General features: G+C 37.2%; 1 protein-coding gene across 8 annotated transcripts in view; it reads right to left on the bottom strand.

Annotated features, from left to right (window-relative positions):
* The window catches only part of LOC124629795 (protein turtle), a 65253-nt gene extending 48976 nt beyond the window's left edge, over nt 1–16277 (bottom strand). For all 8 annotated transcript variants that reach the window (XR_006984329.1, XR_006984331.1, XR_006984330.1 and 5 more), the window contains exon 1: nt 15985–16277. The gene's annotated coding sequence lies outside the window, so the exon portion shown is untranslated. The remainder of the gene's footprint in view (nt 1–15984) is intronic.
* Nucleotides 16278–19172: the final 2895 nt, after the last annotated feature.

The raw sequence follows: 19172 nt of genomic DNA, 5'->3' as shown, positions 1-19172 counted from the left end.
ATCCTACGCTCTAGATCCAATCAGACAAGACAAAAATACTTTGACGGCCATGTTGACTATAAAACCTAAGCTTGTTGATCATAGATCGTCTTATAATTAATTTTAGATCATATAACCAGAAAATACAAAATCAAAACTTTATATGCTCGAAAATACGATATGTTATAAAAAAACTCAAGGTCATGATAGTGTATGGCCATGGGAGTGCTGAGAAAAAATGATACGAACGGACGCGACAAGTGCTCGGCCGGACATCGAACCGCGCTCGTCCAGCAGGTTTCGCCTGCCGCTGTCGTCTCCGGCCCACTACGCATCTGTCTCTTCGCGTCAACTGCAATTATGTAACGGACACTTGCTACTCGACCAACCTTCTAACTTTGTCCATTAGAAGTACCGAGCTAAAGGGAAGCCGACGTCGGCTGTGCTACTTTTGTAATTGCTCTAACAGTCTGCTGTTGCTATATTTTCTGAAGAGATTTTTTATTTGAGTAAACAAGTTACCACAAAATAGTAAGTACTTGTATGCGACTCGGTGTGTGAAACTAATTATATACAATTAAAGCATGTTGCGTCGTAAAACTTTCCAAATCAAAGACTCTAAATACGTCGACTGTATTTGACTGTATAATTACCGTACACGCATCGTGTGTTGGTGGTATTTATCCATATGAATTAGATACCTCTGATGGTGTGTCGGACATGTAGTGCGGCAGTGCGGAGTGACAAGAGGGCAGCGGAGAGGAAGTAGGCGGCGTTGCGGCCGGCGGTAGGTGCACCTACAACTCGTACAAGTGCGACTGCCTGTGCGGCTTCTGCGGTTCGCATCCCACACGAGCACTTTCTCCAATTCCCTGCTCATTAGCGATGCCACACCGACACTTCAGCAAACACTTGGCGCCTACAAATGGCTCGTGTTGTTTCACCCTCCTCGTAATGTTCCACCTACACGTGTTTGCGAACAATCTTTTCAAGATATCGACACACAATAGTGTCGCGGAGCGCTTTGAGAGCTTTCCAACGATGTTGCTGTTTACGCGCACTTTTTGCAGAAATAAGACTTACCTCGCGAGTCGCGGTACAAACGATCGGATTGATAGTGTTCGAGCACGTTCCGAAACGTGGCGTGTGGGCTGAATGCTCCTTTCACTAGTTCTATTACTGGTCAACAAATAACTCAACTAATTATCTTTAGATATTCCAGAAACATTAGTCTGTGTATCACAAACTAATGTAGTTTTATCTGATAATAGGCATGATGACAATTTTTTAAATTCCTTTGTATGATGTAGGTATATGTCTATTTTATATGAAAAATTATTAATTTTAAGAAAATGCGAAGGTTTTTTATCAAATAATTGCATTTTTCTCTGTCCACTTTGAATCCGGCGCGAAAACGCTTGTCAGTGTCATGTCGTCACTTGTGACGTCACGACTGAAATTACAAGACGCAAGTAAACAACGCTCGTGCAATAATTAAGTTTTTTGTGTTATTAAATATGAATTCGAAAGTGCATAGGTGTTGTGGGGTCCCCCAGTGTAAGAACACATCCAAAACAACTCCTGATAAGTTATTTGTGTACGTTCCTCACAATAAAAAAATACGAAACAAGTGGCTTAAACTTGCAAGGCGAGATTCAAAAGCAATATTGCCCAGGGTAAAACTTTATTTTTGTGAAGATCACTTTGATGTAAGTTATTACATAGTTCTCTAGATTCTAACATAGAAGTTTTTTAATTAAACTAATACACTTACATGGAAGTTTTTTTTAATTAAACTAGTATACTTACATGGATGTTTTAACATTTCTAAATTCAGCTGAACAAAAATCTTTATTTGATGCCAAAAACTCTCCCAGGCCAATTCTAGGCAAATTAGCGCTGTTTGCCTTGATAAATCCGGGCTCCATAACTCGTGTTATACACAATTAATTAATTAAAAACAAAGATCGCAGTGGAAGTTCACAATAACGAAATGTGACGTTCGTGCGCTTTCGCGCGAGTTGTTTTGAGAAATGACGTCACGAGCTCTGATTGGTGTTCAAGATATCATGGCGGATTGCCTTATTTCGTAATTTTATTTTATAAAAATACATATTAATCACATTATTAATAAAGAAAACAATGCGCGTTTTATATTCCAAGCTTCATGTTTAATTTAATAAATATATTATTTTAATGATTTTTGATTATTGTCATCATGCCTATTGCTATTAATAGTAACTTGAACGACCTGAATCCGATAAACTATTGACATTATTTGACATTTCAGTCTAGACCCGAGACCGACTCTAGCTAACAAAATGAAATTATACTTTTGTGATACATATTAAATTCGCTTGTCCTACATTTTAGCTTCTAATGCAAGTGAAATATGTGGAGAATGCAATGGCAACGGCGACACAGAGCATGCATTTGATAGGACAGGGGGCGGGGCGCGTCGCTTCCATACGTTAAATACATTGTGCGCGTCATGGCGGGTCCTCCAAACAGTGTTGTGCCTCTGCGGACGCGCTGAATAATAGTGGACAGCGCGCATGTTACCGCACACTGCATCATTAGCTCTGTCCGGCACGACACTCCTCACTCACTGTTTACTTTACATACGGACGTATCATTTAAAAGTGTTACTTTCTACTCTTTTGGGGCACATATGGAAATGGAAGTTCGCTAGTACAGGACAAAAGCTACAGCAAACGTAGCTGGAAGAAATGTGCATCGTGCAAGCGGAACGCGTCACATAACATTGTTTTGCTTTCCCCGAATATAGATACATACTTTCAGCGGCTCTCATTTGCATTTCAAAATATCATACTCGAGTACAAGCGTCCCGTATCTTTTACTTTTACGAACAAAGACAATATACGGATATTTGTCGGGTGTTTTCATATAAAACGTAGGCATTTGCTTTCAAATGATTCGTGTAATTTATGTGGGTAAAAACATTTTCTTTTAAGAATTTTAGCAAATAAAGAGCCCCTTGTTAAATTATAGATATTTCCTGTTTTGATTTCTATCAGGCAGGTAGGTCATATCCAACTAGGAAAGGGCTTTCAAACACGGTGTTATAAACTTCGCATGCAATCGTCAAGTGTAGGTAATCGATATAAAGCGATTGGTACTTTCAGTTGGCATAACTCGATTAGTGAGTGCTAGCTACATCTCGTGGCTTCTCGCAATTCCCGCATATGTCTGTGGCAATAAAAGTCTCGTTCTGCGATATTTTCGGGGCCCTTAGGGATGTCACACGAGACAAAGTTAGATTATAGCTGGAACGATGATGTATGGAACTCTGGGCGGCAAGTTTTGAGGTAAGTAATGCTTGGGATGGAATATAACCCAGTACAGTCGAAAGCAAAACCCGATATACTTTCACGTGGATGTTAAGGCTAAGAATCACGACATTACTTCTATTATGTGGACCTGCAGATGTACATAGATACACATACGTACACAGTAATTTTAATGTTATGTTTTTCAAAATGGTAAAACTTGCAATTCTTCCTGCTTCCATCTAAATACTGTGGGTATATGAAATATCACACACATGCTTTGTGATATATTTCATACGTCTATTACACGGATAGACAAAAAAAGAACCGCCACTCATCACTATTATGCAGGCTGTGATCAAATTATATATAAAGTATCAAATCAAAAGCATGTCAAACAGCATGTCGAGCCATGAATCCATGATCATTAGGGCGTGGAACGTGAGTGAAATGTCAGTGTGTTGATCGTAACCCCGGTCACACGCGCCATACTTACGTACTCGGAATGTTAATCCTTTGCGTGTCGCCCGCCATGGGGCACCACTAGCTTTTTCCATAAGGTGCTGCCTTATGATTGATTCGTTAGCCTTTTGTTTTTAATAGATTGCAAAGTATAGTTCTTAATGAGTCCTTAACATAATAGTGATATCGTGCAGCCCCGGATCTAGGGGGGGGCAAGCCGGGGCCCATGCCCCGGGCGGCAAAATCAGGCGGCTGCCTGATTTTAAATCCTACATCACAGATTACCATAATAGTTACCTACAGGGCCGTCTTAACCTATGGTGCAGGGTGTGCGAATAACCCGGGCGCCTCGGTCTCAGGGGGCGCCACGGGACGCCCCACCACCAGAAAATTTCGATGAAATTACACCCGTTTGATAAGGAAGTTCCATTGTATCATGATACTGACAAGCAAAGTTTCAAAAAAAGTCGCCTTCGCTATGTTTAATTGATCATTTTGATTATTTTTCATAACATCCTCCAAATAAGTGAAAAAATTCTCGCTCGCTACGCTCGCGGTTAAATTACCGTTTCTGTACTGTTTTTCTGATGGTTTATTATTTTTACGCACCCAATCAACGAACACAAATAGCACTCGCTCTAATCACGGTTTCTTTTTAATTGTACATGATTCCCAGTTTAATTTGTGAGTTTCAAACAAATAACTTAAAGAAGTTCGCGCTCGCTGCGCTCGCGGCTACTTGTTGCTTGACAATGTAGGTACTTTTGTGTCGTAGACTCAAAAAATGTAGCGCTCGCGGCTACTTGTTGCTTGACAATGTAGGTACTTTTGTGTCGTAGACTCAAAAAATGTAGCGCTCGCGGCTACTTGTTGCTTGACAATGTAGGTACTTTTGTGTACTCAAAAAATTTCGCGCTCGCTTCGCTCGCGCAATGTTACACAGGCATTGCCTTATTGGCTTCATTAGTCTAATCCGCGCTATCTTACCTTTTATAAGTCAAATGTAGCAAAAAAATATATTTATGGAGTCCTCAAAAACAAAAAAGTTTGCGCTTCCGACTGCTTGCTACTACTACAGCGCTTTTTACCTACTTATTAACTTTTTGTGTACATTAATCTGTCTAGAGTAGCGGCTTTAGGGTAGGGCGCGGTAGGGCGACGGCCCAGGGCGCCGGACATAAGGGGCGCCGCAGGCGCCCCCAACCTATCCTTGATCAGAATTTTACTCCTATTTTTGTTTTAAATTTCATCAAAGATCGCAGCTTACAAGAACTGTATCCAAATGTATGGATAGCATCAGGGCCGCCTTAACCTATGGTGCAGGGTGTTCGAATAACCCGGGCGCCGCGAGCTCAGGGGCGCCGCGGTACGCTCCTGGACCAAGAAATTTCAATTAAATTAATGTATTGTCATACAATGCCGCGCGCGTTAGATACACTACTTTTATGTCCCAAAACTCAAATTTTCGCGCTCGCTTCGCTCGCGGTTTCTTTACTTTACACTTAATTTTTTTTTCACATATAGCTACTTTTTAATTTAATGTCCCAATACTCAAAAAAATTCGCGCTCCCTTCGCTCGCGGCTTCTTCACTTCACAGTCGCCTTTTATTTTATATGTTAAGAACTTTTAGTGATCCAAATCTCAAAAAAGCTTTTTCGGGCTTGCTTCACTTTATAGTTGTTTTTATTTTTGAATTTTTTTTTGTCTACCCTAGCAAAAAGGTAGCGTCGTTTTTAAGTCCTTTTATTAATAAGAAAGTAACTTCTAGTTTTTATTTATGGTACTACTTTAAGTCCCAAAATTTTAATTCATAGGCGCCAACACCAACAAAGAGTTATCTACGTTTTCGCTACATTTTAAGTCATTTTTGTTTTGAGTTCTAAAATATAACAAAAAATTTCGCGCTCGCTTCGCTCGCGCAATCACAACCTGTGTTCCCGTGTTTTTGCATTCACCAACCAGCAATAACTTATGTACGATTGGGCTACATTTTTGGTAATTTTTGCTTTGACTTGTTAACTATAAAAAAAATTCGCGCTCGCTTCGCTCGCGCAATCGGTAACTACATATGTCTCTATTTTTCGTATGGGTTTGAATTGCAGTTGGGGGCGCCGTAGAAATCTCGCCCAGGGCGCTAGTAGAGTTAAAGCCGGCACTGTCTATCTCGACTTCATAACTTAAACCTGGCGAACAGTTTGAGCCTACAATGATTTGGACACATTTTTTTAAATCCTTTACCTACCAAAAAAGTGACTTTCGTTGGTGAAAATAAACATAAGTACGTAGGTAGGCGGGGCGGCATTTTTCAGTTTTTGCCCCGCCTAAAAAAAATTGAAGATCCGGGGCTGATATCGTGTGACGTTTATGCTTAAGTTTTTAAATCCAACCTAACTTGCCGATACGTATATCCTTTCAAAGAGATCATGACGAATGACGACACAAAAAAATAATTTGCTCAGTGGCAAATGGTTTTAAAAAAATGACCAGATATTCCACGTGATAAAATATTAAAGTTATCTAAGTATAGCCTTACATTAATGCGGTTTATATCCCGCAGTGCATCCTACGCCAAAGAGCTAAATAACGGCGCACGTGGTCACGGTAGACGGTTTCCAGACTATCTGCAACTGTAAAAGCACTGTGAGCTGATAATTTTATTTAAGTTACCAAATGTTGCCCACATTTATTTGGTAATGTTTTTGGTCATTTTACAGTTTCATATTTCAGTTTTTTGACTTAGTAAGAAACCTGCTGGAACCTAGACCGGAAATCGACAGCAACATAGTTGGAAAAAGGTTAGGCCGATGATGAGTAAGGAACCTGCTAGTATGTTTGAGGCAATAGGAAAAGTACTGACCACTACACAAGTTGTCGTTTTTAAACTGTAATGGCCTTACTACAAAAACTTAAACCACTGTTTTACACTTGTCTAAAAAACTTTTGGCTGCAAAATGAACCATATGTCAACGTCATAATTTGACATTTTTTTAGACATGACATAAACTGACGTTTAAAAGTTTTTGTGGTAAGACTTCATCATCACATAGTACCTATAAAACAAAGTCGCTTTTTCAGTCCCTATTTCCCCTACGTCCCTTTGTACGCTTAAATCTTCATACCTACACAACCGATTTTCATGCGGTTTTTTTATCAGATATAGTGTTTCAGGAAGGTTTATATGTATAATAACATCCATTAAATAGTGGGGAAATAGTGTTATCCCGTGCGAAGGCGGAGCGGGTCGCTAGTATACATAGTATTATGCAGTAGTCTAGGGGAGCCTGTCTCGTTAGCCGCATCCACGGCACGGATGAGACCCGAATCCGAAAACACTGTTTTGTTTTTTAAAACTTTAATTAAAGTCGAGCAAAACTCATTTATTTGCCACTTATTAGTTGAATGTATGAGTTTATGCGATGGTTGCGAAATTGCGTGTTTAGTTCATGTTACTTTATGTTTCCGAACGAGTTAAATAAGTTGCAAACTGTTTCGTTTCGCGAGTTCGTGTAAAAGTGTATGTACGTTAATTTCATGATCGTATAAGTTCAGTTGCATTAATTGCATTTGTGAAAATGTATATTTATGTGTTTTAATGTTTGTTTGTGCTTGAATGTATTGAGATCATATTCCAAAATATCATACCTAAGTAGTGTAAACCACATAATTGTAGTCTCTCAATGTACTCTTTTTATCGTCCTTCAGTAGGTACAATATAATCAAACCCCTTCAATTGAAGTACCTAAGCTAATATTTAAGAGTACCCAAAAGACATTAGTAAACAAAAACGTCTTATTTATTTGACTTCCCCTTGGTTCCCACGTTAACATTGTGTGGATTCTCACACAGCATTCAGCGGCTTAACACAATCATTTCACAACATTTTGACTTTGACAAGTGATAGGATCCTACCATTGTCTCTTTTGTAGGTTTCATAAAACTTCAAACTTTAAAACTAATGTTCAACAATGAACACTTACCTGCATTTAGTGTTTTTGTTGCATAATTAAGTAGCACAACTCAAAAGATCTAGAACAACAATAACCCAAATGTGCTTTTTGCGAAAGAAAAAACAAAAGCTTTATCTATCCACTTGAATGCAGAGAACCAGACTCACATTCTTTTAGAAGATAGATAAAACCACGTTATAAGAAAGACCAAGACCGCATATTGATTCCTCAAATAGAGCGAAGTTGTACTGTTATTGCGTGTTTAGTGAAGGAGCGTCCCGCGGCGCGCCAGGCGAGGCGGCGAGGCGCGAGGCGCGAGGTGGCGAGGCAACGCACACGGTCGCTTTGTCAATAGTTTTCTACCTGTACAATTGAACGGGCTCGCATGAAACACTTCACACCACCCTCGTGTTACTATTTGAATGAGGCCGCAACAATGCCTGCTGAACAACGGTCCCTGATACGAGGAACTGGCTGTGGTCCTCCTCTCAAACTTGATACTATTTGAGTTTAAATAAGCGCTCGCTACCTCGTCTTATTGTTGTGCGTTTGTTTGCGTAATAACATGCCCGTGTAATTTAATTAATTTCGACGAACGCTTGCGTGTTCTAGTCGCATATACCGATAGACAGTAATATATTCAATGTTGATTAATGCTAATGGCTAGTAATGACTTAAATTAAATAAATCCTTATTCTGAGCCTTAGTAATTAAATAATCTAATCAATAGATATTATACCTCAAATGTCATACCTAACTCTAAAACCGGTTTTATTCAACTAACGTAGAGACAGTAAACAAAAACGACGCAGCACATAAATATCTCTCTCTTTGAATTGTTTCAAAAGCGTTATAGCCCGGTCAAAATAGACATTTGAAATAACAAAAATTCCCACAGAGCTGATTTTTGGTGGAGAGCTAGATTTGATCATTATAAATAAAATACTAAAAGTCCCCATCGATCCCATGTGTGCGTCAAAAGTTATTCGAGGTCAAATGTCAAAATTTTAGGTATTTTGTTTTTTTTTCGAAAACGGTAAGTTTTATCAAAAAAAGACATCAGACCAAAGTTGTAGATCTTTAAATTTGCTACAAAAATGGCATTAACAGTTTTCTCCTAAATCTTACCATTCCTGAGATATCGCGCTTCAAAGTATATTCCATACAGGACATGCACACATTTCCACGCCACCTGTGAGGTAGTGTACTCGGCGCGTTTTCTTTACCGTGGTTTCCCTGTAGGCCTACTCCACTAACTGTCATGACAATTTTAGGATAGTTTAAGGGAATAATTGCCGTCAAGTTCTAATATGATGTCATTATTGATATTAACTATTGGGTTAACTATCATTGTGATTGTTATAGATTTATCAGATTCATACAAAAACTAGTGGTGGCCTAGTGGGTAAAGAACCAACCTCTCAAGTATGAGTGGGTTCGATTCCAGGTCAGACAAGTAACAATGCAACTTTTCTAAGTTTGTATGTACTTTCTAAGTATATCTTGGACACCAATGACTGTGTTTCTGATGGCACGTTAAACTGTAGGTAGGCTGTCATTGAACATCCTTGGCAGTCGTTATGGGTAGTCAGAAGCCAGTAAGTCTGACACCAGTCTAACCAAGGGGTATTGGGTTGCCCGGGTAACTGGGTTAAGGGGGTCAGATAGGGCAGTCGCTCCTTGTAAAGGACTGGTACTTAGCTACATCCGGTTAAACTGGAAGCCGACCCCAACATAGTTGGGAAAAGGGCTCGGAGGATGATTTGATACTATAATCATTTTTGCAATTGCAAAAAATTATGTCAGGAGTTTTTCTGGAGCAGGTGGGAGTAAAGTTTTAATAGGGTCCAGATATTATGTATCAATTTCCAACCCCAGTCTTCTGGATAAAAATGGAAATGTCGAAGGAAAATTAGCGTGCGATAATTTTCTACAACTTTAAAAGCGGATTGTCGCGAATACAGCGGTTTAAAAATTTTTGTTCTGTGTTTAGTGATGCAGAACCATGCCTTAGGACTGCAGTACGCTGATATTTAGGATTTAAAAGTAGGCAATCTAGCCTTAGCGACAAACCACGTGAAGGTAATTCAAAACCCGATATGACCCAAGATAATATGGAGGCTATGCGGCAGTTAATTGTCGCAGACCAACATGTAACATACCGTGACATGGATCCGTGGGCATAACGATTGTTTTACATTCCCCAAAATTAAGTAAAGTCTCGTGGTAAACGTTTCAGCACACCTGAAAAAGCTGTTGACTCATACAAATCGGCCAATTTGACTACCCCCACTTCAGAATGGAATAAATATTTCAAGAACTGGGTTTAATGCATGCAAAGGGCATTAAATATCGCGGAGAATTCTTTGAAAAACAATAAATGATATTAACCTATTAGATTGTCTATACTTATTTCAAACGACACAACTTAAAGGCAGCCGTCGTATATACGTGGCTTATATATGCATATCATGTGTAGTGTGACTCTTTGAATCGCGATATCTCAGGAATGGTGAGATTTAGGAGAGAATTGTTAATGCCATTTTTGTAGCAAATTTAAAGATCTACAACTTTGGTCTGATGTCTTTTTTTGATAAAACTTACCGTTTTCGAAAAAAAAACAAAAAACCTAAAATTTTGACATTTGGCCTCGAATAACTTTTGACGCACACATGGGATCGATGGGGACTTTTAGTATTTTATTTATAATGATCAAATCTAGCTCTCCATCAAAAATCAGCTCTGTGGGAATTTATGTTATTTGACCACTACTTTTATGTCTATTTTGACCGGGCTATTATTTCCAAATATTCAATGACAATGTCAGCCTGATTACTCTATGATAACAGTTCCGAGTTCTGTGTTGAAGTTTTACTTATTGGAACAACATTTAATGACGTGTAAATTCGATTATAACTCGGTAGCATGTTCACAATTAATTGGACGGTAATCGGTTTGGCGTATCGTCATAATCACTCGATGGGGGATGCGGAGCGACGATGCGGTTGTAGTAAATAGTTCGCTGATGAAAATTGCATTTCCCTTAACCTGAGCTATTATATTATAGTTTACATTCGGGTTATATTAAACCACGCGCTTGGCATTACTACATGCATTTATTAATCCCACCCAAAACAAAAATGTGAAAGACTGCCAAGTTCGATAATATGGGAATGCTTCGCCTATAAAAGAAGTGAGATCTGAATAAGTACCAAGTTCCATACACATACCTCAGTTAAAAATAGTTACTTTTTAATGATGTTACTTGGAAAGTTTTCATACACCTTGTTATAAACCTACTAAACGCAATGAATCAAGTATTTAATTTTCTATTAAAACTTGCCAAGTAACATCATTAAAAAGTAACTATTTTTAACTGAGGTGTGTGTATGGAACTTGGTACTTATTCAGATCTCACTTCTTTTATAGGCGAAGCATTCCCATATTATCGAACTTGGCAGTCTTTCACATTTTTGTTTTGGGTGGGATTTCATTTATTTTTGTAAGGTTGTTTATTTTATTTTTTTCTTATGATGAAGTTAGTTAAAGGAATGTCTCATTTATACTATCTTTTAGATTTTTTAATATGCACTATGTTTCTTACAAAGAAATGAACTAGATTAACTAAATGGACTAGATTTACCAACTGATTGACATGACATGTTATCATATATTATGTTCGTGGATCAAAGTTACACATTCGTTATTTTCGAAAGTGATTCACACTTGGCCGTTTTCAGATTTTTATTTTACTTCTAACTACACTATTTTACTTCTAACTAAACTAAATACAAACCATTCGAAGATATATTATATAAATATAGATAAATTTAGTTCGTTTTAGTTCCTTAGGGGTATAAATTTACACCGGGTTTGAAACACCTTCATTATTTTGAAACCGACTCACACTTGGCCATTTTCAGATTTTTCCCTTTACCTTGACATAAAGACCTACCTCCATGCCAAATTTCAAGTCAATACGACCATTGGAAGTGGTCTAGGTTTTTGATGAGTGAGTCAGTGAATCAGTCAGTCAGTGAGTGTATAGTAAAAATAGCGATTTTCTGACGTCAATATCTCAAGACCTACAATAGGTATATTAATGAAATTTTGTATTTTAGATAAGTGAGGGGGTCTCAATAGATACTAGAAATTTGATATGCGTAAATAAAATAGATTTTGAGTTACAGGGGGGTCGAATTTGGCCCGAAATGGTTCGTGTAATATAACCCACGGCCGGTGTGTCGCTATTTTTGCTCGAACTTGGCGGACACACTGCCGTGTGTCTAGATTAATACCTGCATGCGATGTGTATTGAAATTCATGCTATTATTTGCTGTTTTTTGCCGATCAGTAACACAATATAAATACCTATGTGAAAAGTTTTGAGAGTGAGCAAAAACCAGAAAAAAGCCTCACAGCATAGAATTAAGTCAAACCATTTCTAGATAATGGAATTCAATACAACTATCCTCTCACAAACTTAAAAAAGCTCATCTCGTACTCCAGTTTGTAAATAACGTAATTTATTCCTCTTAGTTAAACCGGTATTGTCTCGAAAATATCGTAATCACGCGTAGCCAACTCTAACTTGACCGTTTTTTATTACGAGAGACCAAAGAACTGGCTAATAGTACTAAAACGGTTATTCAAATCTCGTCATTCAAGTTTGACTAGGGGACATAGAAGATTCTTGCAGAGTTGAAGTGATGCATTGGAAATTCATTGAGTGAGTTTAAATAAATAAGCTTTACTAAGAACTACCACTTTAAGAGAATAGTTGAGTACTTATTAGAGAAATTGGAAAATGATTATAAGTTAAGTACTCACGTCGCGTCGTTGGAAAATAAGGCGTGAATGAAAGCCTTTTATTACAAGTAGAAAAAAAATTATATAAGAATAAACGTTACCTATTTTAATGAAAATTATTTTTTTCATTTTTGCGTGTATTCAAAGTATTGGGATATTCTCGAACAGTAGGGTGCGAATATCTTAATATTACATAACAATGGGTTAAACATGTTAGTTTAAAGCAGTGTGTGTAAGTTTATGAGAAATATCTTCACATTTTGGAGCATCATTCAATAGTATAATTTGTCAGTATATGTTTGTAATACCGTATAATACATGTGTAGGTCACAGGGCCATGGCCAATCTTGATACTTTTGTTTAGGCTTTGCGTAATCTGTGTTGCACTGCGGTTACAGCTGAATAGAATTTAAGAAATAACTTACATCGTTCTATTCACAGAATGCATGTTTATGACAAAAATCATTTCTTAAATATTAAGACGGATTAGACGGAATATAAAAGGTGAATAACTGAAACTTTTCAAACCGCTCTGGTTCTTAAACGCATACACCGAATAAATAACTTTAAAATAAAATACGTAACATTTAAAGTATTGCTTTGTGTGTTTCTCTGGGTCAGTGCTGTTTCTATTTATTTTACAATAACTTAGACGACAGATATGAGCCGGGAAACTTTTGGTAAAATACTCGTGCACTTTTGCAGGAGCCGTCTTTTCAAATGTGAATAAAAATTTGCAAGTATTTTCTATGTTGTAATACTTAGTTTCAGAAATCTTTGTAGGGGAATGTTGCTGTAATTCTACGTACTTATATAACGTGATGGAATCTTGGCTAAAAAAAAGTATTTGATAAAATGCTATTAGTAATTATTTTGTTCTTATAACTTCAGTTAATCAAAATAAAAATAAATCCACCTTGATGAACTGCTGATGGACAGAGGGCTAGACGAACTGGGTTCTTTAAGTAAGTGCTTAAGTTTATGCTAGAATATGTCAAACGACATTTATGAGGCTTATTGCCACTTCTATAGAGCCTATGTAGGTCATATGATATCACGCAAGAATATGAAATAAGGATGTAGGGTAAGTACCGAAGGATATCCTGCAAATGAACGGACGTTTCCAAGCTCTACTATATCCATTAAAATGCTTTTAAATGCTTACACCATACATATAATGAACCTTTAATACATGTTTTTTTTTATTTAATGAAAGTACATCATTTTATTACCGTACTGAGCCATGTAATGATCATTTTAAAAAAGTGTTCGCTATTCATATCTGTAACGAAGGCTGCGTTGAAGTTCAGTTTAAAAATTGCGGTGAGCTGATATCAGTTGCAGTGTAATAAGCCTGGGTGAACCAGTATTACTCTCAAACTCATGGGTTTAGCTCCATACTGTGGTTTCGTAATAGTTCCGCTGCGGTCAAACTGTTACCACGGATACTGTTGCCAGAATCGAATAATTCCAATGCTATCTCGGTTAATTCTAGCTTTACTGACGCTGTCTATGTCACTGTGTGTCTAACCTCATAACATATTCATGAATATTTATAATGGATAGCTGGTGTTAAGTTACAAATAAATGCTAGGTGACATACAAGCGATAATATCATACAGTTACTCATAACTCATTAGAAAACTCCTATTAGCTACTATTTCTGATCGATCCTTCCTTCCCATTTTCAATTTATAATCATAATGGGCTTCCACTTTCCAGTCTTTGTACTAGTCACCACTAAATGAGGACAGTAAAGCGTGTGGTTACCACCATATAAGATATTAATTTCTTTGCCTCGTGCTCCACTTATCTACTATAAACTAAACCAACATTGAACATTTTAAATACCACAGTGACACAGATAAGGCGTCAATCTTCTAATAACAAATAATTTAAATTGTGTGTAAATATAATTTCCAGCACATAGCGATCAAATTATGTTTGATATACATCCAATAAATAGCAATATTTTCGGCAATAAAAATACTTAAATCAATAAACCAATTAAAAGTGAGATCGATCATTGCTCGATAAAAATATCGGAGTATCTAGTTTGAAGAGCCATTCAATCGTATCGACTGCATAGAGCTAGATATTAGTTGCAAAGGAGAGGAATATGACAATGCATATTCAGTATTTTCGTTCTCAGGCCTCGCAAGTCGCATTTGCCGTGAGAAATTGAGAGCGAAACTGAATAGATGTTCTAGACTCGTTGTCGGCAGAAAAGAAAGCGATCCATGGCTATCTTACTTAATCCGTCGTATACCTCTCAGTGCTCTGACATCACGCCTCTTTTGCAATTTTAGAACGTCTCGGTACGTTATTGAAAGAATTATTGCTGGCGATTATTTCGAACGTACGTACTTCTGATCTTCGACCGTGCTCTGTACAAGTGTACATTTTATAAAATCGTTTTTACAATGAATGAATATCTTTGCGTTATGTTTTACATAGCAGCGTATTCGCTGGCTATTTTGTTATCCGCTTAGTTTTTATGAATTGTATTTGAATTCCGTAACGGTTTTGGCTAAGTATTGATTCTCAGCCTGCGAATCGCGATTCATGATAATCATGAAAAAATTCATGATCGGAGGTTCAAGGATAATAAAAAAGCTATGAGAATAATTATGTTATTTGTTAGGCATTTAAGCTTAAACAAAACAAATTATATTTTGATTTAATTATAATGTTGTTATGAAAATCCTATATATTTTTATTTTGTCGCGTTATAAGGAATACGAGGTCATGTTATTTTATCTATTCTTATCAAACCCCCCTCCTCCCTTGCTTTCATGTTTTCATAAGAAAAGTAATATTCATCAAAGAGAGCGTCTTGATATTGAATCTTATTGACTATAATAAATGTAGGGCGTTGGCTGAAACAATTTTTTTATAACCACTGCCAAAGGCTGAAAACTGAACTCTTTTTACTCTAAGCTGTAAAGAGTAAAAAAACAAATACAGGATATCCACTGCGCTGGTGTTATCGAATTTCATAATAACATTCAGTAGATATGAGCTTATTATACATGATTCAATTATATTTCAAGGCATGATAATTTTTCCAATTCGATTTTTTCCTATCGTCTAATAATTGTGAACATAACTTAATTACAATCAAATGACGATAAGTTTAAATTTTAATTACTAGCTTTGAAGCCATACTAAACGTTTCATTGAATTTTCTGTCTGCATTTACTTCTTTAAGACAAAAATTAAATCGCCTATTTCAATACTTTAGTAAAACTTCGTACCTACTTACAACATAAAAGCCTTCACTCAGATATATCAGGGAGTAAGTCAGCTCCAAGTTAAACGTCTTGCAAGTTACAGTAATGGCTCTTAGGCGCTCCTTCATATCATAAGTAAATGTAATAGAACTTGATGTTTTATTTACTTCGGCCGTCTACTCTACTTTATCGAATTATTTTAACGGCCGATGCGGCACTTCTCGAAGGCTGCCTACTAAAACATATAAAGACAGATGACTTACCTTACGGCTGGGATTGTAATCGTTCGATCCCTATTCTTATATGGGTCCCCGGGGTCCGCAGTAGTTAAAATTGCCGCATTCCACTGTAGTCGGGCGTGAGGCCGGCGCAGCTTCCCGATCTGGACCGGTCTCGCGGCCGGGAGAGCACTGGGCCGGTGGCGATCACATAAACTATTATAGTAGCACAGCTGCGAGGGGGCCGATGTGGGAATTCATTGTTATTAGTATGAGAGTGCGTCGTGCGTGTAGGAGCTGCGTCGCGCGCACGGTGCTGCGGCGGCGAGGGCGCGGGCTGGACTGGCGCGCGCGACGCCAGCGCCGCCCCGCGCATGCGCGCTCGCCCGCCCGCTGTCGTGCCCGCCAGCACCACAGCCTCATTTACACACATGGACTCACACAATGAATGTTCAATGCAGACCGGCAGGTTATCTAAAAACCCTCCGAATACAAAACGGGATGGCCGCCAGCCGACGCTTGCTGTAATTCGGGATAGCGACGTGAATAACGACAGCTTGACCCACTTCCAAATTCACACAAATATTTCAGTGAGCTTGGGAGTGGCACTTTGACGTAACAATATGTCTCGTTACATGTTATTACGTCCACCTATGTTATGTCTGCAGGAGTCTGACGCCTGCTCTCTTTGATGCTGCCCTCAACAGGAGCATTAACGAGCGGCATATTTGAGAATATAATTGGCAAATTAGTGAAAAGCTTCGAGTATCTGCCAACATTGTTTATTTATTTAGTTTTGAATTTCAGGCCTTTTTTTCCTTACTGAAAAATACAATTCACCACATAGGTCGCAGGTTTTAGTACTTTATAATATTAAAAAATATTTGATAAATCACCGCAATTTGTTTAGATTCAGGCTTTTTACTTAAAATTCTATTTCAAATCTCCGAGATTCGTTCCTTTTGCGCGAATTTTCCTTTTTTATCTTAATTAATAATGCTAATTAATACGGGGGATTATAAATACAGCAGACCCTTTACTTGCTGTCTTACTTAACCGCAGCCCGTACTATAGGGCACAAACTTAGCTGAAAACGATGAAATTACCTACACAATGGAACTTAGGATGTAAACCAGCTCTCAGTTCTTAAGTAGGTATTGGCACATAATACATAGACATGCCTACTTTCTTGTCAATGCACCATCATATTTTACATTAAGTTCTATATAAAAGACATCTTCTATCACAATAGTGTTTCTTCCCTCCTTAAGCGACAGGTTTCAAGACCACAATAGCAATTAAAATCTTAAAGACAGTTAAAGCTTTTAAAGTCTTCGTGTTATTAAAATCTTAACACGACATTACAGTCGTCTTCCGAAGAGAATAAGTGTTTAAGACTTTTCAACATGCCTCGGTATCGCGGAATACTGCTCAACACCTTGTTAGAAGCTTGAATTTTTTAAATTTGAGGCAATCTATTGGACAAGACTACTCCGAGATCAATCATGTTACACTTACAAAATCTTTAATGCAGTTGTACTTTTAGCAGAATATTCTTAAAATGCTTCAAAAATGATATGTACCTAGCAATATAAAAGGAAATCATGGAATTCTTAAGAATTTTATTAAAAATCGCAATCAAATTGACTTAAGTCGCACGTCGTACGTATGACATGCACTGCAAAGTGCATAGAAAAGACATCAACGCAATCAATATTAACGAAAATATAATTTTTATTCATCGGTTAATAACTATCTGGATTATCTATTATATATTTATAGGTATGCTACGTCCTGTTCCTGTTATCATCATTCAATAAAAAAATAAATATGTAGACATTTTGTTCTAAGTAGGTAAATATCTACTTACTGTAATTAATTTCGAAAAAGTAGTCTGTTGCAAAAAATAGCCTGTGTTTAGTTGCTTGTTGTGCAAGAGATTGAAGATTTAATATTCATGTAGACAAACAAAATCCTCATTATATTGATAAACAAAAATGTTCAAGGAAAAACGTTATACGTAAATAATGTAGAAGTCGTAGCCGGTCGTAGCGTTGTCGTAGCACTGGCGTAGACTACTCGTTGCGTTGTAGCTACGTATAGAAGATATTAATTATTTCTGTAAGGCATTTTATTTGTTATTCAATCAGTAATTTTAATGAGAATAATAACAGTTTCTAAGCTTATTCCTTTAGGGACCTATTAAGATTACAAATACCTATTGGAAGTTCGTTTACTTATAAGAATACGCAACTGCAGCTATTTTTTTCGTTCAACTACTGTTTTTTTTTATGCTACTGGTCTAATACTACTGGCGTAGGTACATATTTCGATTTTGTTTATATCTGATAGAAGGTTATTTAGTGTGCATGAGTTTTTAATCATAGAAATAATATGATATACAATTTGAAATATTTGATGTAAATCGTTCTCCTCTGACATTTTATCAACCATAAAAAATATCTTGACGGTCTAAATAATCACTGGTCAACAAAATTAGACCAACTTCCAGCCACAGAAATGGGACTTCACTTTTTAGGATGTTTTCAGTGCGCTGAATCCAAATTTGGCTTCAGAATTGTCCTGTTAGCTCGGGATTTTGAGATATTATAACCTAAAAGTACGAAAAACACTGTTTTAACCATTTTAAGGCCTATGTAGACCGGCGAGTTTTTTTTAACCTGAAAAAGTATTCAAGGGGTCTCAGACAACAAGTCTTTTTCTTTCAAATGGCGTTGAGTTTGCTCAAATATCATTTTTTTTTCACTGAGACATTGCGATTTGAAGTTAACAAGTTGTTATCCATATATATTGAGTATTTCCAATTATATGAGAGTTTTACTTATATACTTCAAATTGTAATATCTCAGTGAAAGAAATTTATATTTGAGCAAGCTCAACGCCATTTGAAAGAAAAAGACTTGTTCTTTGAGACCCCTTGAATACCTTTTCAGGTTAAAAAAAAACTCGCCGGTCTACATAGGCCTTATAATGGTTAAAACAGTATTTTTCGCACTTTTAGGTTAGAATATCTCAAAATCCCGAGCTAACAGGACAATTCTGAAGCTAAATTTGGATTCAGCGCACTGAAAACATCCTAAAAAGTGAAGTCTGGTTTATGTGGCAAAAACTTGTTGACCAGTGAATTTGTAATTCATCCATAACTCTACAATTACTATTTTAAGTGAGGTCTCTTTAAACATATGTTCTGTCTACTAGAGTTCAGGCCTCAA

This window comes from Helicoverpa zea, chromosome 4, assembly GCF_022581195.2.
Source record: "Helicoverpa zea isolate HzStark_Cry1AcR chromosome 4, ilHelZeax1.1, whole genome shotgun sequence".
Classification (NCBI taxonomy): Eukaryota; Metazoa; Arthropoda; class Insecta; order Lepidoptera; family Noctuidae; genus Helicoverpa; species Helicoverpa zea.
Note: the sequence above shows the minus strand (reverse complement) of the source record. Positions and strands in the feature narration are given on the sequence as shown.